The 24,888-nt window shown below is 39.4% G+C and overlaps 1 long non-coding RNA gene across 11 annotated transcripts in view; it reads right to left on the reverse strand.

Annotated features, from left to right (window-relative positions):
• The window catches only part of LOC119241253 (uncharacterized), a 36,304-nt gene extending 11,748 nt beyond the window's left edge, over positions 1 to 24,556 (reverse strand). For 7 of the 11 annotated variants that reach the window (XR_008551154.1, XR_008551148.1, XR_008551153.1 and 4 more), the window contains exons 1-4: positions 24,366 to 24,556; positions 18,864 to 20,492; positions 2,299 to 2,432; positions 1,517 to 1,608 (exon numbers count right to left, since the gene is read on the reverse strand). This is a non-coding gene — a long non-coding RNA (uncharacterized LOC119241253). Of the gene's footprint in view, positions 1 to 1,516; positions 1,681 to 2,298; positions 2,433 to 4,748; positions 4,826 to 18,863; positions 20,493 to 24,365 lie in introns of all 11 variants that reach the window. The other 4 variants (XR_008551151.1, XR_008551147.1, XR_005124285.2 and 1 more) reach the window with 4 other exon arrangements.
• Positions 24,557 to 24,888: the final 332 nt, after the last annotated feature.

Raw genomic sequence — 24,888 nt, forward strand, 5'->3', positions numbered from 1 at the left:
TTGATACTGCCTCATCCTCAGTGAACTTACTTTGGAAATCCAGTGACACTTATTGAAGGCCTGCCCTGAGCTCGGCCCTGTGATTAGCAATACAAATCAGCAAAAACCTTCCTTAGGATCAACACAGAACATGCATTTTAAAATTCAAGCACACTATTCAAATGACTTAACTTTGTATTCCTGTTTTTATTTTTAATTATCACTTGGAAGACTTGGCATAATTATATGAAAAAAGACAACATCAAGACTTGTGGGTTTGACAGAGAGGAGTTTTCTGACCCATTTTAATTGCTAAGCTTTGATACCTGCATGTGTGAGTCACCCTTTAATCTTTGTCATCAAGTAAAGCTCTTACATTCTTACATTCCAAGAGCAAGGTGGGTTTAGTGGGGGTGAATTGATTTAAATGTCAACTATAGGTTTACAAAAATGTACACGTACAGATTTTCCATTCTTTTCTTCATCTCTTTATTAACTAAATATTATTGGATTCTGATGATTTGCAAGATACTGGACAGGCACTAGAGAGGCAGTAGTGAAGAGAACAATAAACCATTGTGTCTCCATAGATGTGTTCTCTTTCAGTCTCATAATCACTGGTGGTGCTCATACAAGGGCTTCTGGGTTAGTGGAAACATTGGATGGAGGATGTGGAATTGCCTATCCAAAGTATACCATAAATTACACAACTTTAGGGTTGAAAGACCTTCAGCAACTATTATCTCCAACCTCCCATTTAAAGAAAAATTCCTGTTTAAAGCATCCTTTGGAGACGGGCCCCACTTTCTACCCATTCCCTCATCCATCACTTCTTATCTGGCAGGAACTCCATCTCCAGAACTTTCCCCAGCTCTGTTGACCACATTTCTCGCCTATGTCACTCAAGCGGTCTCTCAGTGTGTCTTCCTGCCTCCATCCTTTTCCTCCTCCATAATCCATTCTCCACACATCTGACAGGGTGATCTTTCAAAAATGCAAATCAGATGATGTCTTCCCTGCTTAAAACCCTCCAAAGGCTCTCTCTGCGCTTAGATTAAAATCTTAACTCTCCACCCTGCCCCATAAATCCCTGACATGCTTGGGCCCACACCACCTCTCTGACTTCAACCCCGTCTCAGCTGAGCACATTCACCACCACCTGCCACACAGTGGTTTGACTGCTGATTTTCTATTGCTGTCCCGAAACACACACACACACACACACACACAAACACACACAATCTAAGTTGCTAGGTAGCCCTACTTTGATTTGCTCAGTTCTACATATGTGCTTCACTTAGTAGACAGTCACAATTATTTGTTGGATTTAAAAAATTCAATCTTTTTAACACATCTTTGAGTTGACAAATTATCTGTATAGGGATCCCCAAAGTCAATATTATTTGAACTTTCATTTAGGATTCTCTCATTGTGCAAAATTTTCTTTCCCTGTAACGTCCACCCATTAGACATTATTCTGTTACATCGAATGAACTCATTTCTTATCTTTAAGTGTTACATGTAGCTTTTGTCTTACCACATCTCCTCTTTTTCCAGGCTCAACACTCACAGTTCCTTTAACATTTGACCTGTGTTCCTTCCAAGACATTCTCTCTCCTGCTTCCTTTCCTATTGAAAACTGTAAGTTAGTCTAGTTTCCTCTGAAGTATAATGATTGGTGTAGTTATATATCATAGCTACCTAAAAAGACAGAATGAATCAATTCACAGATAGTATTTGGCTGGTGAAAAAGAGCTGAAGAAGGGGTGTTATGTTTATCGATCACTTACATCAAGCTAGTTTAATGTCTGACCAATTAAACCTAATTGAAGACTCTCCTCTGCCAAGCCAAATACCCCTTCCACGGAATTTTGAGCAATGGCCCTATATGTGTATTAGCGAGAAGAGTTGAAACTAATTCTGTTTTTATCACTCCTAATACATACTGGTCTTCAATAAATATGATTTCAAAATAATTATAGTAAGATTATGCAGAATGTAAGACATGGTAATTAATGAAGAAGTATTTGAACTGTCAGTGGTGTCTTGAGCCCTAAAGGGAAAAATAATAACCTGACAATATAAGTGAAATATGAGATCAACCAATTAATTAGCAGAATAATTTAATCTGATGCTCTGAAAGTAGGCCAATTAAAATGCACTGTTACTATTTAACATTGATTAAGCAAGGTGCTAGATCCTGAACACAGTTTGAAAATAGATCTGATTCCTACCCTCAGGGATCTTAAAGATAATTTAAGAAGTTGTATATAAAAAGACAAAGGAACGGGAGTAGTGGTATTGCTTTGATTTACTTACTGGAGCTCCTTCCTCTGTTAGGTAGGAACAGGGAAAGACAATTACCACTACCACACTTTCCACACTCTCCTCAGGACCTTCTTCAGCCCTGTTTTTCTTTCATTGGAGGATACGAGGGACCAATCTGAGGTCAACTGAATGAAGAAGAAAATGGGTTAAAAAAGTTTTCTAGAAAACATGAAGTATTTTACACTTGAGCTAGTTAGTGGAAAAGATGAACCCAGATGTCACTAGTGCCTTTGATAATTCATTGGGAATAATTCATTGGCTACTAATGAAACAACAATAACAACAAATGCCAACAAAACTGAAACCATCTTGCCTTCCAGCATACTTAAGGGAATGCATGTACCCACACTCAAATTTAATGATCATACAAAGATAAACCACAAAGTAGCCCATTAACTGCTCATTTAACTTTAACGAATTCTGGTCTCTGAAATAATAATCTATCTGTATTTATGATTTTCAAAAAGTTATTTAACCACTTGTAAGCCTTCCCTTTGCGAAATGCTAAGGAATTTATGGTCTCCCTACAGCACTTTGCTCAAAGCATCAGGTGATCAGTATTTTGGTGTCATAACATTATCCCTGAAAAGAAAATCCTCTACCTCTCTAGAATGAAACACAGAAGACCCTGCCTCCCTATTTCCTGAGTTACATGTATCCCCTTGGGATGCCATTTTTTTTTTAATTATTTTTTAAATTTTTTACATCATTGTTCATTTTTAAACAATATTTGCTTCCCCCATCTCCTGGGATGCCCTTTGAATTACTTTTGTGTTGTTCAAGTAGACGATGTTGAAGAATCAAGTAGACTCTTCTTTGAGAAGCATTGGCATCCACGCAGAAGATTGGGAGAACTGTTTCTGATGGGACACCAACCATGGCTCTTTGTCTCAAATACAACTCATCCTAAGGCTTAGTACTGACAACCATCATGCTTTCGTTAGGATGTTTAGTAGTTTAATAGGCCAAAATGAATGATAACTTGCCACAAAAGTGTTGTATGTTGTTCAACACACTCAATTATTGTGCTTACACACAAAAGAGCGCTACTCATCTTTTAAAACTATGTAGTACAAAGCAACATTCATCTGTCTCTATCTGTGTTCCAGCTAGGTGTCCTTGACCCAAGGTTGTGAATCACAAGTAACTACATAAGCCCACAGCTTTCTGTGCAGCTTGACTTGATTTCCTGGTACGAAGTAACATGAACATAGAATGGTAACACCATGAAAATCTCTAGGTAATTGAGTTCCTATGAAAGCTAAGTGCTTCCCATGTGTGATTTTATTAAATACTTATACCCTATGTGGTAGACATGATCATTAATTCCCATTTTATAGAGATGAAGAACTTGAAGCTTAAAAAAGTAAGCAATATGGTAATTGGAAGAAAAAAAATTCCTTTAATCCAAGGATGTTTGGTATGAATTTCCCCTCTCAGATTCTCTGACATACCCTTAGGGCTAATTGCCAGGGTATGAAGGCTGCTTCATGCTTGCACATATGTGATTTTGATAGCTTTTACATCATTGCTTGAACTAACATGCAGATAGCTCTGTGTCCAGTGATTTATCTTTCTTTATAGTCTTGATGTGTGCTTGATTATTGTAACAAGTTTACAACAAACTGCTGAGACCTACAGGTGTTAGGTATCTCCATGGCGACCACTCTTTCTCCATGACACATAGTCACATTTGTACCATGTCCCAATCATCTCATTAATTGAGTTTACTTATTTAAAATTTGACATTATTTTACTCTCCATTTCAGTCTGAAATTAGCAATTTGTATTTCTACCTCTGCTCAGAAGGAAGAAATAGAAAATGAAGTAGAGTTTTTTTGTTGTTTGTTTTTTTTTAGTTTTTGACAGTTGCAATGTATTACTTTCTTTGTCCTGAGGGCTAAAATAATGTTTGAATTTGCAGCAAATTGGGATCTCAGGACCTGATCTATCTTCCTCTATAGAGTTTTCTTCTCTTCCTTGAAATTCCTTAGGATTCACCATTTATTTAGTGTTGCAATTTATCTGGCTCCCCCAAGTAAGCTGTACAAAAACCCTTCTGTACCTCAGTTTCCCAAACCAGCAACCACAAACCAAACAGTCCCAGAGAAGCTTTTATTTGCTTATTTTTTTCACCTAACACTCTTGAATTTAATAATTCTTACCACTCAAAAGGGATTGTCTAGGGCACAAATGACATGAAATATGGGGAAATGATCTGAGCTAGTGATCTTGGGCTAATGAGATCATAGTAAGTTTAGGGAATGTGGGTACATTATCCAGTTAATATATAACTGAGATGAAAATACATACATTGTGCAAATGAAAAATGATGTAAAAATATATAAAATAAAATAAAATTTTAAAAAATTATCCAGTTACTACTTCCATTCTCTGACACCATTGGTGGAGAAAAATTATGAAGGAATAATCAAAAATACCTTGATGACTGATGAACTATGGAAGACAATGGTGAAAGAGGAGTCCAAGATGATGGAATCTTATTGAATCTAAATTACTGGGAGAATGATGATGCAATTAGTTAATGTAGAAAAGTCAGAAGGAGGAGCCACTAGGGATAAAGGGAGAAGGGAATATAAATGATGACTTTGGCTATAAAATTGTTGCATTTGAGGTGATTCTGGAAAATTAAGTACCAAGTGTCTGGTGGGCAGTTTAAGTAGCACAAGTGGAGATTAGGAAAAAGGTCCATGTAGGAGATAAAAATAAGAAGGTTGTGAATTAAAAATTTGATGATATCTCTGTGATAGAGAAGAGGAATGAGGCTTGAACCTTGAGAAATGCTTGTCCTTCAACAAGCAGTGGACACAAAAAGCCTCTTAGGAAATGAATGGAACAAGCATGGGGGAATAAATAGAATGGCCCCAAGGAGAGATACTGGGCTGTTTTCATAGGACTGTGAGGATTCAGTCAGATTAACTGTGTCAAAGGAGTCCATAAACTACCAAATACTAAACCAGTTTTCACTTGTGAAGTTTTTATTCGAAATTAGTGTTTGATGAGGAAATAGAACGCATTGACCGGGCTCAGTATCAGGATCTCTAACATCTGTCCACTCACCCACCCAACCCCGACCCCATTATGTAGGAAGGGACCCAGTTGCGACACTCCAGCAAAACACACTTGTTACCTACATTGAACCCTATGAAATGACCATTAATTTTATCATAGTAAAATGGTCACATAAGTGGGATTCATCTGAACAACTTGAGCATGGCTCTCCAAACCTACTCTGATGAGCTTGACCAATTGGGAGCCTTATGAAGTGGTTTTACCTAATCAGATCCAGACCTCTTTCCTAGACCTTCACCCTGGTTCCTCAACCATTCTACCTGGCATCTTCTGGAGGCTGGAGAAGGGACATGACAGATTAGCATTATACAACTAGGTAGGCCAAAAGTTAGTTAAAAAAAAAAACAAAAGCACTGTTCTAACTCATATCTCCTCTGCTTTTTGGCTTCCCCACTTTACTCTTTTTCTGAGCTAACTGAGCATAATCACAAAATCAAGACTGAAAGGGAATGAGTTAGAATCTATCTTTACCTGAATGGAACACAAGAGAAAAATTCTCAATGATCTAGTGTACCAGACCCACGCTTCCCACCACAGAGTGGATAGCCAGATAATCCGGAAAAGTTCTTGGGGCAGAGGACAAGAGAAGGTGTTTCCTCTTTGGGATGGACACACAGACCCTCCTGTATGCTCTAGTGAGTTTTATAGTCAGAGTAAAGCAGAGCACCAAGGGAATCACTTCAATTATGTAAATCAGTGATTCAATTAAGAACTTCTTTTCGTACATGAAGTCCCAGCATTCCTATGCCTAGTCAGTTGTTGAAATAACCAAATTTTACTTGTTCTCATTAACATGTAATCCTTAAAATGCATATGCACCCAACTAATGTTATGGCTTGGTCTCTGCAACTGAAATTCTTCCCAAATGTGTAAGTGACTGTAAGTCATTAAAAAAGTTTTTAAGGGGGCGGAGCAACATGGCGGCGAGGAGACGCTGCAAGTAAGATCTCCCATTAAAAAAAGTTAATAGGGAGGAAAAGCGGCAGGTTCCAGTGAGAACCGGGACACGGAAGATAAACGGGTGAAGCCAGCGAACTGCCCGAAGAAGAAGAAAGTGGCCATAAAAGAGGACTAGAAGGGAGGGAAGCGCAGAACCCTGCTCCCCTCCCCCGCCCACAGAGGCGGCACTCTCCGACCGGCAGAGAGGAGGAAAACAACACACTAAAACGACCCACAAGAACAAACGACACAGCAAGCGGGACTGTGAGTGGAAAGGAACTATTGCAGCCACCACACCCCGTGAACGGGAGCTGTGGAGAACCCCGCAGGATCCGCCAGGGAGGTGAGCGAACGGCTCCGGCGCCATTGAAGAGAGACCCCGCCCCCGGGGAGGAGACCAGCACCAGCACACAGCCCCCGGCTGCCCGGTAAGCCTGCGCGGAAAGGCGGCGCGCTGGAAAAACAGGCGCGGATCGCGGTCAGGATTGCGCGGAACAGCGGCGCGCTGGAAAACCAAGGGCGGATCGGAATCGGGATCGCGCGCGGAAAAGCAGTGCAGTTGAAAAGCAAACGCGGATCCAGACCACAACTGCCCAGGTCCCTGCGCCTGCGACCTAGGCTCGAGGGGAGACGCGCGGAGGCCCTCACTGAGTGAGCAGGCCCAGGCGCCCAGGCACGGGAGCGGGATTCAAAAGGCGCCATTCCCGCGCCACTGAACTGGGCTACAGCCTGAGTCCTGGAACGGAGGGCTTTGGAACTGACACCCGGGGCACGAAACTAGGGGCGTGGGTTCCCCACGACGGTGGGGCACAAGGCAGACACAGCACCCCAAAGCCGTTGAGGTTTACCCTACCATTCCCGCTCTATTCCCTGTCCCACGGGGTGGAAAATCAGCTCCCCAAGGGCTCCAGGAGAGATCTCTGGCGCCACCTAGCGACTTGAAGCCAGCAGAGGCGCCTAGAGGAGCCAGTGGCCAGCTGGGGAGTTAGCCCACGCCGGGCCCTTCCGACCAGTAGTCTGAGACCACAGGGGGAGCGAGCACCCACAGCCGGGGCAGACCAGGCGCGCAGAAGAGTGTGCCTGAGACCGGACGCACAGGGAGTGTGTCCCACATCACCATCTTAGAACAGGGACATTTCTTCAGTAAAGACTACCTGCAGAAGGCTTCCTCAGGAGCCAGAGGTGAGCGGGGGAAGTTCGCCCACGCCAGACCCCCTCTGGCCTGCAGTCCAAGCCCAGAGGGGGAACAGGAACCCACCGCCGGGGCAGACCAGGTGCACAGGGGAGTGTGTCCCCACATCGGCATTTTAGAACAGGGACCTTTCTCCAGTAAAGACTGCTTGAAACTGAAAGATGACTCCTGGAGGAACCAGAGGAGAGCAGAGGAGCTCACCCAAGATGCCGGCCAGTCCCAACTACACAGTGTCCCAACGCATACGGCAAATTAGAAAACAGACAGTAGGGAGGAGAAGAACCACACGCAACCTAGCAACTCCCCAGGGAAAAAGCACACCACAAAAAGAAAAGCAGCCCCCAGATTGCAACGACAGTAACTTGGAAGAACTTCTGAGCCTTCCAGAAAGAGAATTTAAAATTGCCGTGATTAAAAAACTGACAGAGAGGATATTTAGAGGTGGGCGGAGCAACATGGCGGCGAGGAGACGCTGCGAGTAAGATCTCCCATTAAAAAAAGTTAATAGGGAGGAAAAGCGGCAGGTCCCAGTGAGAACTGGGACACGGAAGATAAACGGACGACTCCAGCAAACTGCCCGAAGAAGAAAGTGGCCATAAAAGAGGACCAGAAGGGAGGGAAGCGCAGAACCCTGCTCCCCTCCCCCGCCCACAGAGGCGGCACTCTCCGACCGGCAGAGGGGAGGAAACAACAAACCAAAACGGCCAACAAGAAAAACGGACGCAGCAAGCGGGACTGTGAGTGGAAAGGAACTATTGCAGCCACCACACCCCGTGAACGGGAGCTGAGGCGAACCCTGCAGGATCCACCGCGGAGGTGAGCTCCAGGCGCCATTGAAGAGAGCCCCGCCCAGGAGGAGACCAGCCCAGCACACAGCCCCGGCCGCCCGATGACTCCTGGAAGAACCAGAGGGGAACAGAGAAGCCCACCCAAGATGCCGGCCAGTCCCAACAACACAGTGTCCCAACGCATACGGCAAATTAGAAAACAGACAGTAGGGAGGAGAAGAACCACACGCAACCTAGCAACTCTCCAGAGAAAAGCACACCACAAAAAGAAAGCCAGCCCCCAGATTGCAAAGACAATAACTTGGAAGAATTTCTGAGCCTTCCAGAAAGAGAATTTAAAATTGCCGTGATTAAAAAACTGACAGAAGTCATAAAGGAAAACAATGATAAGGGAAAAATAATCAACGATCAGAAGAATGCAATTGAGTCCCTAGAGAGGGAAAACAATGGTCAGAAGAAAGAAATTGAGTCCCTAAAGAGGGAAGTAAAAGAATGCAGGAGATCAAAGAATTAATGGAAGAACTAAAGAATTCTGGGAAAAGCAATGAAAGCAGAATAGATGAAATGGAAGAACGAATAAGTAATCTTGAAGACACAGAAATAAAAAGAACCAAAACAGAAAAGGAAAGAGAAGTACGAAGGAAAAAGAACGAAGAAAGACTTCGGGAACTATCTGACTCCATGAGGAAAGGAAATATAAGAGTTATAGGAATACCAGAAGGAGAGGAGAGAGATGTAGGAACAGACAAAATATTCAAAGAGAATTGAAGAGAACTTCCAAATGTGAAGAAGGAGCTGAAAATTGATATACAAGAAGCAAGAAGAACACCAAACTTCCACGACGAAAGGAAAAACAGCAAGACACATAATAGTAAAGCTCCCAAGAATCCAGGACAAGGAAAAATAATGAAGCTGGCAAGAGGGAAGAAAGATAACATTCAAAGGAAAACCAATCAGGCTGACATCAGACTTCTCCGAAGAAAACTACGGGCAAGGAGAGAGTGGAGGGACATAGTCAACAGACTCCAAGAAAACAAATGCCAACCAAGAATACTCTATCCCGCAAAGCTCTCCTTCCTCTTTGAAGAAAGAATATGGACCTTCCCAGACAAACAGAACTCCGGAATTTCATTGCAACTAACCCCCACTCCAAAATATACTACAAGGAGTCCTAAAGCCAGAACCTCAGAGGGACGAATAACAATGAAAAAGGCAAAAAAAAAAAGTTATAAAAGAATAAATAAATAAAATCAAAGGAAAGACAAACACAATGGCAAATACAGATGTTAACATATCAATATTAACTCTAAATGTAAATGGACTAAACTCTTCAATAAAAAGACACAGAGTGGCAGCCTGGATTAAGAAACAAAACCCAACCTTTTGCTGTCTCCAGGAAACAATTTAGCTACAAAAGATAAAAATAGGCTCAAAGTTAAGGATGGAAAACAATCCTACAAGCAAATGGACCAAAAAAGAAAGCAGGAACAGCTATACTTATATCAGATAAAACAGATTTCAAACTCAAAAAGATAAAAAGAGACCCCAATGGTCACTACATTATGATCAAGGGGACAATACTTCAAGAAGAAATAACACTCATTAACATATATCACCAAACGAAGGGGCACCAAAATATATCAGACAACTGTTGTCCTCTCTGAAAACAGACATCAGAGAAAACACATATGTAGTGGAGACTTCAATACACCATCAACAATGGATAGATCAACAAGACAAAAATAAGTAAAGAAACCAAGCTCTAAAATAAGGACCTAGAGCAATTAGGCTTAACAGACATCTATAGAACACTAAACCCAAAAAAACGGAGTACACATTTTTCTCAAGCGCACACGGATCATTCTCCAGGATCGATCACATACTGGGGCACAAGACAAACATCAACAGATACACAAGATTGAAATCATATCAACCATCTTTTCTGACATGAAGGCATCAAACTAGAAATAAACCATAAAAAGAAGCAGGAATTTCCTACATCATGGAGATTAAAAACCACACTACTGGAAGACCATTGGACTAATGAGGAGATCAAAGAAGAAATTAAAAAAAATTTGAATTGAACGACAAGGAGGACACTAATATCCTAAATGTATGGGATGCAGCAAAAGCAGTAATAAGAGGAAAATATATAGCAATAGAAGCTCACATCAAGAAAGAAAGAACGCAAAGAAACAACCTCATCTCGAAGCCTAAAGATCTAGAAAAAGAACAACAAAAAACCCAAAAACCAGTAGAAGAAAATAATAAAAACCAAAGCAGAAATAAATGAAATTGAAACTAAAAAAACAATCCAAAAGATCAATGAAACCAAGAGCTGGTTTTTTGAAAAAATCAATAAAATAGACAAACCCCTAGCAGGCTCACAAAGGAAAAAAGGGAGAAAGCACAAATAAACAGGATCATCAATGAAAGAGGAGAAATCACAACGGACACAGCAGAATCAAAAGAATAATCAGTAACTACTATGAAAGTTATATGGAAACAAGTTTAACAATCTAGAGGAGATGGACAAATTCCTACAACTCTACAATCACCAAAGCTAGATAAAGAAGAAAAGAACACCTAAACAGACCAATTACAATTAGCGAAATTGAAATGGTAAACAAAAACCTCCCCAAAAACAAAAAGCCCAGGACCTGATGGATTTACAAATGAATTCTACCAAACATTCAGAGACGAATTAGTGCCTATCCTTCACAAACTCTTCCAAAAAATTGAGAAGGAAGGGACAATACCAAACACGTTTATGAAGCCAACATTACACTAATACCAAAACCGAACAAGGACAACACAAAGGAAAACTACAGGCCTCTCCCTAATGAACACTGATGCAAAAATCCTCAATAAAATTTTAGCTATCAGAATCCAACAATGTATCCATAAGATAATTCACCACGACCAAGTTGGATTCATTCCAGGGGCACAAGGATGGTTTAACATCCGAAAATCAATCAACGTTATCCAACACATCAACAAAAAGAAATATAAAAACCATATGATAATATCAATAGATGCTGAGAAAGCTTTCGACAAAGTGCAACACCCATCATGATAAAGCCCTTGAAATTCTGGGGATACAAGGAACATACCTCAACATCATAAAGGCCATCTTGACAAGCCAACAGCCGGTATCATTCTCAATGGTGAAAAGCTGAAAAGCAATTCCATTAAGATCTGGAACAAGACAAGGATGTCCACTCTCACCATTGCTTTTCAATATAATACTGGAAGTCCTAGCCAGGGCAATAAGACAAGAGAAAGACATCCAAGAATCCAAATAGGAAAAGAAGAAGTCAAACTATCACTATTGCGACGAATATGATATTACATAGAGAACCCCAAAAACTCCACAGAAAAGCTAATTCAACTCATCAATCAGTTCAGTAAAGTGGCAGGATACAAAATCAACACGCAAAAGTCAGTAGCCTTCCTATACAGCAAACAATAAATCTGAAGAAGAAGAAATCAAAAGACCATCCTTTTGTTATTGAAACAAAAAAAATCAAATATTTGGGAATAAATCTAACAAAAAAGGTAAAGGACCTATACAAAGAAAACTATAAAACACTGTTAAAAGAAATAGAAGAAGACACAAGAAATGGAGAGACATCCCCTGCTCATGGATTGGAGAGAATAAACATTATTAAATGGCCATCCTACCAAGGCAATATACAGATTCAATGCTATTCCAATCAAAATTTCAATGTCATTCTTCAAAGAAATAGAACAATTTATTGATGAAATTCATATGGAATCACCAAAAACCCCGAATAAGCCAAAGCTCTCCTGAAAAAAAGAAGGGAATGGAGGCATCAGACTCCAGACTTCAACTATACTACAAAGCCATAATCATCAAAACTGCATGGTATTGGAACAAGAACAGACATACAGACCAATGGAATCGAATAGAAAATCCAGAAATAAACCCACAGATTTATGGTCAACTAATCTTTGACAAAGGAGCAAAGAATATGCATTGGAGCAAAGAAAGTTTGTTCAATAAATGGTGGCTGGGAAAACTGGGTCGTACATGCAAAAGAATGAAGCTTGACCACCACCTCACACCATACACAAAAATCAACTCAAAATGGATTAAAGAACTGACATAAGACCTGAAACCATAAAAATATAGAAGGAAATATAGGCGAAACACTACGTGATTTGCACACCAAAGACATCTTTACAGACACATCACCCAAAGCAGTGATAGTGAAGGCAAAGATAAACAGCTGGGACTACATCAAATTAAAGAGCTTTTGCACAGCAAAAGACAATAACAAAAACAAAGAGACCCCACCAACTGGGAGAAATTTTTGCACCCAACACTAATGATAAAGGACTGATCACAAAAATCTGCAAAGAGCTGATGAGACTCAACAACAACAAAGAAAATAATCCAGTCAAAAAATGGGCAGAAGAGCTTAAAAGAAACTTCTCTGAAGAGGAAATGCAAATGGCCAACAGGCATATGAAAAAATGTTCAACATCACTTGTCATCAGGGAAATGCAAATCAAAACTACCATGAGATTTCATCTCACACCAGTGAGAATGGCACATATTAAAAAAAACTAGCAACAACAAATGTTGGCGAGGGTGTGGAGAAAAAGGAACTCTTCTGCACTGTTGGTGGGAGTGCAAACTGGTCCAACCACTGTGGAAAGCTGTATGGAGATTTCTGGACTACTAAACATAGAGCTTCCATATGATCCAGCAATTCCACTCCTAGGTATTTTACCCAAAGGACACAGAAACTCAATTCCAAAGAACCCTGCACCCCTATGTTTTAGCAGCACTGTTTACAATAGCTAAGCTTTGGAAACAACCCAAATGCCAAAAATAGATGACTGGATCAAGAAGATGTGGTACATATATCCATGGAATATTACTCAGCATTCAAAAAGATAAACACATGCAATTTGCAGCAACATGGATGGCGCTGGAAGGGATCATGCTCAGCGAATAAGCCAAAAGAAAAAGAAAAATACCGGATGGTCTCACTCATAGCAGGAATCTAGAAAACTTAAATAGGGACCAGGAAAATGAATAATATTAAGAAAGTGAAAATCAAAATCAACAAAAAACTATGAACCAGAGACACTTTTAGGGGGGCGGGGTGGGAGGGAGGGATTGGGGTCAGATGGGGGGGCTGCAATTGTATGGGGAATATAACAATAAAATTTATTAAAAAAAAAAAAAAAAAACTACAGAAGTCATAAAGGAAAACAATGATAAGGGAAAATAATCAACGATCAGAAGAATGCAATTGAGTCCCTAGAGAGGGAAAACAATGGTCAGAGAATGAAATTGAGTCCCTAAAGAGGGAGTAAAAGAAATGCAGGAGATAAAGAATTAATGGAAGAACTAAAGAATTCTGGGAAAAGCAATGAAAGCAAAGATGAAATGGAAGAACGAATAAGTAATCTTGAAGACACAGAAATAAAAAGAACCAAAACAGAAAAGGAAAGAGAAGTACGAAGGAAAAAGAACGAAGAAAGACTTCGGGAACTATCTGACTCCATGAGGAAAGGAAATATAAGAGTTATAGGAATACCAGAAGGAGAGGAGAGAGCTGTAGGAACAGAGAAAATATTCAAAGAGATAATTGAAGAGAACTTCCAAATGTGAAGAAGGAGCTGAAAATTGATATACAAGAAGCAAGAAGAACACCAAACTTCCACGACGAAAGGAAAATACAGCAAGACACATAATAGTAAAGCTCCCAAGAATCCAGGACAAGGAAAAAATAATGAAGCTGGCAAGAGGGAAGAAACAGATAACATTCAAAGGAAAACCAATCAGGCTGACATCAGACTTCTCCGAAGAAACACTACGGGCAAGGAGAGAATGGAGGGACATAGTCAACAGACTCCAAGAAAACAGATGCCAACAAGAATTCTCTATCCCGCAAAGCTCTCTTTCTCTCTTTGAAGAAAGAATATGGACCTTCCCAGACAACAGAAACTCCGGAATTTCATTGCAACTAAACCCCACTCCAAAAAATACTACAAGGAGTCCTAAAGCCAGACCTCAGAGGGACGAATAACAATGAAAGAAGGCCAAAAAAAAAAAAAGTTATTAAAAGAATAAATAAATAAATCAAAGGAAAGACAAACACAATGGCAATAACAGATGCTAACATATCAATATTAACTCTAAATGTAAAATGGACTAAACTCTCAATAAAAAAGACACAGAGTTGCAGCCTGGATTAAGAAACAAAACCCAACCTTTTGCTGTCTCCAGGAAACACATTTAGCTACAAAAGATAAAAATAGGCTCAAAGTTAAAGGATGGAAACAATCCTACAAGCAAATGGACCAAAAAAGAAAGCAGGAAACTATACTTATATCAGATAAAACAGATTTCAAACTCAAAAAGATAAAAAGAGACCCCAATGGTCACTACATTATGATCAAGGGGACAATACTTCAAGAAGAAATAACACTCATTAACATATACTCACCAAACGAAGGAGCACCAAAATATATCAGACAACTGTTATCCTCTCTGAAAACAGACATCAGAGAAAACACATACGTAGTGGGAGACTTCAACACACCACTATCAACAATGGATAGATCAACAAGACAAAAAATAAATAAAGAAACCAAAGCTCTAAATAAGGACCTAGAGCAATTGGGCTTAACAGACATCTATAGAACACTAAACCCCAAAAAAACGGAGTACACATTTTTCTCAAGTCACACGGATCATTCTCCAGGATCGATCACATACTGGGGACAAGACAAACATCAAGATACACCAAGATTGAAATCATATCAACCATCTTTTCTGACATGAAGGCATCAACTAGAAATAAACCATAAAAAGAAGGCAAGGAACTTTCCTACCTCATGGAGATTAAAAACCACACTACTGGAAGACCATTGGACTAATGAGGAGATCAAAGAAGAAATTAAAAAATTCTTTGAATTGAACGACAAGGCGGACACAAATATCCTAAATGTATGGGATGCAGCAAAAGCAGTAATAAGAGGAAAATATATAGCAATAGAGAGCTCACATCAAGAACAAGAAAGAACTCAAAGAAACAACCTAATCTCGAAGCTCAAGATCTAGAAAAAGAACAACAAAAAAACCCAAAACCAGTAGAAGAAAAGAAATAAAAAAACAAAGCAGAAATAAATGAATTGAAACTAAAAAACAATCCAAAAGATCAATGAAACCAAGAGCTGGTTCTTTGAAAAATCAATAAAATAGACAAACCCCTAGCCAGGCTCACAAAGGAAAAAAGGAAGAAAGCACAAACTAACAGGATCATCAATGAAAGAGGAGAAATCACAACAGACACAGCAGAAATCAAAAGAATAATCAGTAACTACTATGAAAGTTTTAGGAAACAAGTTTAACAATCTAGAGGAGATGGACAAATTCCTACAACTCTACAATCACCCAAAGCTAGATAAAGAAGATAGAACACCTTAACAGACCAATTACAAGCACGAAATTGAAATGGTAATCAAAAAACCTCCCAAAAAACAAAAGCCCGGGACCTGATGGATTTACAAATGAATTCTACCAAACATTCAGAGACGAATTAGTGCCTATCCTTCACAAACCTTCCAAAAATTTGAGAAGGAAGGGACAATACCAAACACGTTCTCTATGAAGCCAACATTACACTAATACCAAACCAAACAGGACAACACAAAAAAGAAAACTACAGGCCAATCTCCCTAATGAACACTGATGCAAAATCCTCAATAATTTTAGCTATCAGAATCCAACAATGTATCCATAAGATAATTCACCACGACCAAGTAGGATTCATTCCAGGGACACAAGGATGGTTTAACATCCGAAAATCAATCAAACGTTATCCAACACATCAACAAAAAGAATATAAAAACCATATGATAATATCAATAGATGCTGAGAAAGCTTTCGACAAAGTGCAACACCCATTCATGATAAAAGCCCTTGAAATTCTTGGGATGCAAGGAACATACCTCAACATCATAAAGGCCATCTATGACAAGCCAACAGCCAGTATCATTCTCAATGGTGAAAAGCTGAAAGCAATTCCATTAAGATCTGGAACAAGACAAGGATGTCCACTCTCACCATTGCTTTTCAATATAATACTGGAAGTCCTAGCCAGAGCAATAAGACAAGAGAAAGACATCCAAGGAATCCAAATAGGAAAGAAGAAGTCAAACTATCACTATTTGCAGATGATATGATATATACATAGAGAACCCAAAAAAGTCACAGAAAAACTAATTCAACTCATCAATCAGTTCAGTAAAGTGGCAGGATACAAAATCAACACGCAAAAGTCAGTAGCCTTCCTATACACAAACAATAAATCTGAAGAAGAAGAAATTAAAAAAACCACCCTTTTTTTATTGAAACAAAAAAATCAAATATTTGGGAATAAATCTACAAAAGAGGTAAAGGACCTATACAAAGAAAACAAAAAACACTGTTAAAAGAAATAGAAGAAGACACAAAGAAATGGAAAGACATCCCCTGCTCATGGATTGGAAGAATAAACATTATTAAAATGGCCATCCTTCCAAAAGCATATACAGATTCAATGCTATTCCAATCAAAATTTCAATGTCATTCTTCAAAGAAATAGAACAATTATTGATGAAATTCATATGGAATCACAAAAAACCCCGAATAGCCAAAGCTCCTAAAAAAAAAGAAGGGAATGGAGGCATCACACTCCCAGACTTCAAAACTCTACTACAAAGCCATTAATCATCAAAACTGCATGGTATTGGAACAAGAACACATATACAGACCAATGGAATCGAATAGAAAATCCAGAAATAAACCCACAGATTTATGGTCAACTAATCTTTGACAAAGGAGCAAAGACTATGCATTGGAGCAAAGAAAGTTTGTTCAATAAATGGTGCTGGGAAAACTGGGTCGCTAATGTGCAAAAGAATGAAGCTTGACCACTACCTCACACCATACACAAAAATCAACTCAAAATGGATTAAAGAACTAGACATAAGACCTGAAACCATAAAATATATAGAAGGAAATATAGGCGAAACACTACGTGATTTACACATCAAAGACATCTTTACAGACACATCACCCAAAGCAATGATAGTGAAGGCGAAGATAAACAGCTGGGACTACACCAAATTAAAGAGTTTCTGCACAGCAAAAGAGACAATAACAAAAACAAAGAGAAACCCCACCAACTGGGAGAACATTTTGCACCCAACACTAATGATAAAGGACTGATCACAAAAATCTGCAAAGAGCTGATGAGACTTAACAACAACAAAGAAAAGAATCCAGTCAAAAAATGGGCAGAAGAACTAAAAAGAAACTTCTCTGAAGAGGAAATGCAAATGGCCAACAGGCATATGAAAAATGTTCAACATCACTTGTCATCAGGGAAATGCAATCAAAACTACCATGAGATACCATCTTACACCAGTGAGAATGACATATTAAAAAAAACTAGCAACAACAAATGTTGGCGAGGGTGTGGAGAAAAAGGAACTCTTCTGCACTGTTGGTGGAGTGCAAACTGGTCCAACCACTGTGGAGAGCTGTGTGGAGATTTCTGGACCTACTAAACATCTAGCTTCCATATGATCCAGCAATTCCACTCAGGTATTTACCCAAAGGACACAGAAAACATCAATTCAAAGAACACCTACCCCTATGTTTATAGCAGCACTGTTTACAATAGCTAAGCTTTGGAAACAACCCAAATGCCCAAAAATAGATGACTGGATCAAGAAGATGTGGTACATATATACCATGGAATATTACTCAGCATTCAAAAAAGATAAACACATGCAATTTGCAGCAACATGGATGGCGCTGGAAGGGATCATGCTCAGCGAAATAAGCCAAAAAGAAAAAGAAAAATACCGGATGGTCTCACTCATAGCAGGAATCTAGAAAACTTAAATAAGGGAACAGGAAAACGAATAATTATAAGAAAGTGAAAATCAAAATCAACAAAAAACTACGAACCAGAGACACTTTTGGGGGGCGGGGGTGGGGAGGGGAGGGATTGGGTCAGAATGGGGGGGCTGCAATTGTATGGGGATTATAAAAATAAAATTTATTATAAAAAAAAAAAAAAACACCAATCCTGAAGAAAAATTGACAGAGATGTGAATGCATAACAGAAGGGGAAAAGTAAATATCTGGAAAAAATCTTAACTTTATAAATAAATGCAAAATAAAACAATATAAATAAAAAAAAAAAAAAGTTTTTAAAGCATGGGCCTCCCCGGTGGCACAGCGGTTGAGCGCTGGGCTACGAAGCTGCCTGCAGCCTCTGCAGTGCTGGTTTGATCCCCGGCCATTGGTGAGGGTCCCACATGGCACGCAGACCTCTCCTGCCTCTCCCGCTGCTCCCCTCAGCAGTGTATTTCGTCGGTCTGCCTGTTCCGTTCCCCACTTTGGCTCTGGTGAATTCTCTCATTCTCCCATGCTTCTGACTGTACCCAGTGCTTGTATAAATAAATAAATATATCTTAAAAAAAAGTTTTTAAAGCATACTAAGTACCTTATACATAGCCTGTTGATCATTAATAGAAGTTCCTCAACATAGACGCCAACAGAGAGAACCATGAAATTGCAAATGGGGCAAATACAAATGCCAGATGGACACTCCTTGTCACTCTGCTTGATGGCTGCCCCTTTGCCAATCCGAGGGCAGTTAGATGAAGCTGACATATATTCCTGAATCTTTGGTTGGTTTCCAGGAAAGGAGGTCTTCCAAGGCACATTTTTACTATAGAACAACACACAAAAGGTTGAGAAGAATGTTTGATTATTCAAAAACAAACTTAACCTTACATTTGCCCCTAGAAATGATCACTGGATTCTGACTTTATCTTTGCCTCTTCATTTTGGTTTCTCATAATATCCACCTCTCCTTGGTTGGTTCATTTCATAAATGCAATTTCATGATGAAAATTGTTGAAAATAATGGGTAGCAGTTGATTGCGAGGGAAGGCAGTTGCCTCTGCCTTTTTCTTCTTAGAGAAACATTAATAAAACACCGTGAGACTTTTCATTTTAAATAGCCAGAGAGAAAGATGCATATGTGGAGAAATGGATATAAGGTCAGGTATAAAATTATCATACCATATTATATTAAAAACTATATACAGTTTAAATCTATATATGTTTAATACAGTGATGCATGCTTTATTTAAATACACAGTATTAGCAAAACCCAGGAATATATTTTAGAAAATTGAATGTTCATTTTTAAAAAGTCTATAATTTTTACACCTATGGGGTACTTCAGAAAGTTAATTTTCTCCACAGACTGTGGTAATTTTAACAAGAATATCCTAGTGTGACTCAGGTGCTCATGAACAACTTCCATGTATTGAAAATTGGGTTTGAAATAGGATTTGGAGCTGTCATTTTCATAAATGAGATTATATTTTGTGCATGTAGTCCCATTTTTAATAATTTTAAATCTGAAATTAATAAAAAATCTTCATTGGATTTTTTTTTTTTAAGGAAAAGGCTCTGCTTACTTTTATCTGATTGTTTCACTTCATAAAATTCCCTTAGGGCTTCATCTAAGCATTGCATCTTTTCAGCAGCCATATTGCTATTACCTTGTTAATGTATTTTGTAAAGATAATAAAACTAAGTATATAGATTTGCTATAGGATGGAAGCTGCCTACCAACTTGTCTGGCAAGCCAGTGCTTGTTTCCAGAAACATAGTAATTATTCTTTGTGGGATGTTGAGAGCTTGTTCTGTCTACAGCTGTTTATTAAAAATTTAAACTTTTTATAATAATTAATTGCTTATTTGTGAGGTTTGGGCTGATAGGATAGAATGGCTATTCTCTACTTCTCAAGGTCAAGGACATGATTGGTAGACTTGCCTTCATATCAGCCTTGACTGCAAGTGAAACAAGGATGAATCATAGGTAATGACCAGACTCAGGGAAGAAAATAGTGTTATGGGATTAGTTTCTCACAGTTTTTACTATAACCTCAAGCCTTTATTTCAATGATGTATGTGAATAAAGTGGTCAGTATAGAGTGCCTGTGAGGTATGCATAGTTACTTCCCTCCTCTGTTGCTCCATATTTCTCCTGCGGTCTTCTCTCGGGATGGCTGAGGGTCCCCCAGGTTCTCTGCATGCATACTGTTGGATGCATCCCCTGAAACCATGTAACAAATGTGTTTTATATTATGTATACAGTTAAAGCATTCATATCCCACTTTAAATCACACTTATATGTGATTATAGAAAACTTGACTTGAATTACAGTTGACTATTTGATATACCTTTTGTAGCTATTTAAACTTTTTTTTTTTTACTTTTAAGTTTTCTTCTCATATTTTGGAGATTAAAAAATAATTGTTTATCCTCAAATATTTGTGAGGCCCTTGAAAAGCCTAGATACCTAGAAACCAAAGCTAAAGTTTTTCTTGTCTATCTTAGAAGAAAAGTATCATTCCTGCTGATCAAGACCAGATCCATCTGTTAGCAATGCCAGTGCTAACCCTGGCACCTATCAGCAAACATTGGAGAATGCCTACCATAGGACCACATAGCTGGGAGAAATGATAATGCACACTGTGAATTCCTACAAAAGAGAATAGAACTAACTTTTCTTAGGACACAACATTGGATGTCTTCACAAATGTTTATAGTAAGCCTCGTGGATGCACTGGAATTGGCTAGCTGAAGGGACAAGGGTGGGGTAGGCATTCCTCACTGGGAAACAGATCACCAAAAGCATAGCTTTCTCTAAAGTCTTAATTTATACATTATCTTTTTCATTTTTTAAGACTTTAGCTATAGAGATTGACCTTTCTTTGCATGTTATTTTCTCTTCCAACACCATGAAATTAGATGTTGCCCTCAAGTGCCAGCTTGCATGTCTTTCTTTTCTTTCTTTTGTAATCTGAAGCTTCCTCAAGGCTATTGGTCATAACTTGATGTAGAAATCTCCTTCTCAATCTCCAGATGCCCGCTTTCTTCTAAACTAATAGTGTTTTGCTTTTTCTCTATTTCAATTGCATGAGGGACTCCCTAGGCATCTCATATAAACATCCATTCTTGCAGATACCCTGCCCTTTGTTGTGTCCCTTCATCAGGTTTTTAGATATTTTCATTTTAAACATCAGAGTCACTTTGATTCTCTTTGGCCCGCCACAACCAGCCAGTTAATTGTCCTTTCATCTCCCTCCTCCTTTCACTCCCTAGTTGATCATCATTTTTCTCTCTCCTAGATGTTTACCTAATCTCCTAACTGGTCATTCTGCTGCCATCTTCAATACTACATAGTGACTAACAGAATGGTCGTCTCTCTCCTTTACTAAGTATGTTGACGACATCTGCTATCTAACAAATAAGCTTGAAGTGCTCAGGTCATATTGAGGGTCTCTTCTTACCTATCTTTCCAATATTAAACCAAATATTCATTTTTATATGCCCATTGCATCATCAAAACAGACTTATTTGCTGCATTCCACAGGCACTTAGTGTTTTCCAGTGTTCTTTGGAAGATTCTTGCTGTTTGTGTCAAAATTTGGCTTTGCTAAGATTCAACTAGATGGCTGCCTCCTTCACCAGGCTGCTCCTTGTGCCAGGCTTTCTTCCTTTTCATTCGTTTCTCCTGTCTCCAACCCCACATTATACTGGAAGGGGATTTTCCCTTTCAAATTTGCACTTAATTTTTTAATTTGCAAACTTCACTGTATTTTTCTGTTCAAAATCCCACAGCATATTAACATAACTCCTAGAGCAATTGTTATAGTTTGTATTATTCTTGGGATGTTCCTCATAAATATCTGGTGGGTGAGTGAGTGCAACCTTTATAGATGTCTTCTCCTCTAACAAGTCTGTTTCACATCTTCAAGTCAATCGAAAGACTATTATATGTGGAATTAATTTATGTATATTCGCAACAGGTTATTTTAAAAGATCATTTGAAAGGGTGCTTATTTCTGATGTGGAAATGCAATTCTTCATACAACTATAAAAAGAGAAATTAAACTGGTGATTGGATGATTTTTGTAATCTCCTTCTATAAATTTGAGTCCAAATTTTGTATAATAAAGCAGAGGATGAGTCAAGGACAGTTAGCAATAATAACAATTTAATAACCTTTGTTTAATAAGAACCAAATATGTGCCACATACTGTTCCAAATAATATGTACACATTATTTCCATACTGACATTTTTCAGATTTGCAAATTGAGACTCAGCAAGATAAACTTCAATTGTCTAAGTATTCAAGATTGCTATTTAAAATCTACCGTTGAGTCTTATTTCCCTAAGATCTACTACTCAAAGGATTCTCGCTACTCAGATATCATACAATTCCGAGTACCTCCCCTTTCTCTAATAAAACGGAGCCCACTTTTGCTCAACCTATGGTTACCCTTTGCTCTGTTAGTGTGAAGTCATTTTTTCCTGACTTCATGTGTTCATGTGGTAGCTGTTCCCAGAGGTCTGACAAAATGAAATTGTCAATGCATGAGCAGCCAGGGGTTTTCCTCTTGGTGATTCATCTTAGGCTGCAGTTCAGCAATGCTGTATCTGAAAATGGTGCACACTTGCCCACAGATCTGTGTGCCAGGCACAACCCTCTTTTTGATATTGGCACAATTTATCCTAAAATATTAAACCTAAGAAACTTGGCCATCATCCACAATAAAATGTCTGCACGGATCTGTTCCAACAATGGAGACACCCACCACCAGCACCGCTCCCTGGAGCTAAGGAAGTGTCCTGTCAGGTGGCAGTGCTTGCTGGAGGGAGTTCCATACATGAAGTGTGGTGCTCTCCTACCTAGGCATGGCTTCTCAGGGTCTGTTTCCTGGTTTGTCTGTTGTATGGGGGAGGGGCAGGAGAAGAGAAAAGCCCAATTTTAAAGAGTGGTATGAGGATTGATTGAAAAAAACATGAACCTGGTTTGCTTGAAGTACCCACAAATGCAGTCATTGTTATGGGTCTCACAGGAAAATTCTGTCCCCTAGTAGAAGGCAGGCCTGCTCAAGCAAATTACCAAATACTAGAAGGCTAAGACAAAGAGATGTATTTTCTCAAAGTTTTGGAAGCCACAACTCTGAAAGTATTGGTGGGGTCACATTTCTTCTGGGACCTTAAGGGGGAAATCCATTCTTTGCCTCTTCCAGCTTCTGGTGGCTTCCAGAACTTCCTGACCTATGGCCATATCAATCCCTTCTCTGCCTCTGTGATCACACTTACCTTCCCTCTTCTGTCTGTGTGATCATCCTCTGGCTCTCTCTCATATGGACACTTATCATTCTGTTGTCCCCTGGGGCCCCAGAATGATCTCCTTTCAACATACTTAAGTACATCTGCAGAGAGCCTTTATCCAAATTAGATAGCATTCATAGCATCACAAGTTCTGCTGGTTGGACATGAACATATTTGGGGAGCCTCCATTCAACCACTACAGGCCCTTGGGAATAGGTAAGGTATTTTGTTGTTTTTGTTGTTTTGGGCAGGTAATGCATGTGGTGCACAGAATGCTTTCCCACTCGGGTAATGCAGTGGTGCTCTTGATAATAGGTCTGGTGTAAGAGGCTCAGGCAGATTCTGAGAGTGGAGGATAAAGCACACAGAGAAATAGTCTAGCCCCACTGGAGATGGCAAGAGACCTGGACTTGGGCAAAGCTGAAATCTAGGTGTTCTCTTGCCCCCAGTTCGCAATGCAACAGAGTAAGAGGGGAAGACCCTTCCCCTTGGGCCTGTTCCTTATCTATAAAATAAGAGAATATTGGACCACATCAGAGATTTTTAAATTGATGATTTATGAGCTTAAATTAATGATTTATAAATTGATGGTTTATAACCAGGTGTTTTGTTTGCTTATTTAAAAAATCTAAATATTTAAAAATTTATAGAACAGGCATCATATAAAAATTAGTGTATCTTCTTCAGAAAATCAGATGTGGCTGCCACCAAGGTATTCAGTCTCCTTTGCGAACAATAACTTAGGGAGTGTGACCCCACCATTAACACAAACCATGTAGCTTGCCTTTCCCACCATACCCAAGTGGCCTCCAACACTGAGGCTGAGAGCCAGGAGCCCTTTATCATCCTCTCATCCTCTTACACTGCAGATTTCCTGAGGGCAGAGAAATATTTGTCTGTATCCAGGTTTCCATCAATTGTGAGCTCCAGATGAATGGCTCTGGCTGGTTCATTCACTCACTTGGCCTTCTGGGTCCTGCAGTTTTGCTTTTGTGATGTCTAAAGCTGAAGACTGACATCACTGTCCACCTCTATGATGCGATGGTCTAGGTGCCAGAAGGTAAAAGGCTGGCTGTATCTGCCTGCGAGCTTTCCATGTGCCCACTAAGGCAAGAAACCCACCCTATTCCAGGACCTGGTATAGGGGATACTTCACAGTGTTCGGGATGCAGTGCTTGTGCCCCCCCTCCCACCACCATTGCTCCTATACCCCCCCCCTCACAGTTTTCTGAGTCCTTGGATTTCTGTTCCTCATCTCTCTGCACACTCTCGTGACTGTAGGACTGCAAACCCTTCAGCACTTGCAATGAGTGCCTTTCCT

The sequence above is a fragment of the Talpa occidentalis genome, unplaced genomic scaffold (assembly GCF_014898055.3).
Source record: "Talpa occidentalis isolate TD23 unplaced genomic scaffold, MPIMG_talOcc4v2.1 talOcc4.12, whole genome shotgun sequence".
Classification (NCBI taxonomy): domain Eukaryota; kingdom Metazoa; phylum Chordata; class Mammalia; order Eulipotyphla; family Talpidae; genus Talpa; species Talpa occidentalis.